Source organism: Hippopotamus amphibius, chromosome 2, assembly GCF_030028045.1.
Source record: "Hippopotamus amphibius kiboko isolate mHipAmp2 chromosome 2, mHipAmp2.hap2, whole genome shotgun sequence".
NCBI lineage: Eukaryota > Metazoa > Chordata > Mammalia > Artiodactyla > Hippopotamidae > Hippopotamus > Hippopotamus amphibius.
The window spans coordinates 156,243,002-156,244,072 of NC_080187.1; the positions used below are offsets into that span (position 1 = coordinate 156,243,002).

General features: G+C 31.6%; 1 pseudogene; it reads right to left on the minus strand.

Moving 5' to 3' along the window:
• Nucleotides 1–220: 220 nt before the first annotated feature.
• On the minus strand, nt 221–339 carry LOC130847481 (U2 spliceosomal RNA; annotated as a pseudogene).
• Between the last annotated feature and the right edge of the window lie 732 nt (nt 340–1,071).

The window sequence follows — 1,071 nt, forward strand, 5'->3', positions numbered from 1 at the left end:
ACTTGCCTCAACTTGAACAGAGGAAATCTTTTAAGGATTTGTAATCCTGGGACTCAAATAATATGGTTATTCTTTCTAGTCTTAAAGAATAGTCAGAGAAAATAGGGTAATTGAAAATATAGATTAGGATTTGTTCTTGTTTTGTTTATATATTGATACATTTATTTATTCAGTTATTTGTTTATTGAAATTGAAACATAAAGATAGAATTAGTGAGAAAAAATGGTCCTCTACTTTCTCATTAATATTAGCAAGATACCCGTGATGTCTGATATTTCAATATTAAACTGATAAGAACAGATACTACACTTGATCTTAGCCAAAAGGCCGAGAAGCGATGATATTTCAATATAGATATCACAATGCTGTCTTTACTTTCTCTCTTTAAACCTTTATTTTATTTTTCAGGAATGTGTTGGTAACTATTAGAACTTGTTTAACAACTTAGTGAGCTTAAAGTCCTCTTAAAAATTAAATTTTTTTTCTCATATTGAATTTACTTTTTTCCTGTGTTTCACAACTATACTCATCTCTTATATGGTACGTCTTTACTCTCAATCCTTTGGGAATCCAGCCTTCTGTCCTCCATTCCAGTCTAATCACTCAATCCGGGTGTATGTGCTCCTGAATAAGGCCCATGATACTGTTTTTAGAGGTAGAGGTAGATATTCTCTCTGGTTCATTCACTTCTTGTGAAACTTGGTTTAATGCTTTCTCATTTCATGAATGCATTCCTTGTTTATCTCTACAAAATGTCCTTCTCAAATTTGTGTTCCATTTGTTTTGCATTTGAAAACACTACACAACTATTTATTTTGCCTTGTAGATTTGTAGGCTGAACCTGTGTCTCTTACACTACAGTTCCCTGAAAAGCCAAACTCTACTCAATCTTTAACAAGTAAAGCAGTATTTATTTTTGGTAGTGTGAAGTTTCTCTATTTCTCATATTGAGAAAATCACATATATAAAATGATTGTAGAAAATATGGAATGCTGAGTTTTCTATGGGGATATATTGAGGGATCTCAGTAGAAGAATGGTCATTGTTTCATTTGAAAAGTGAATTCTTGAA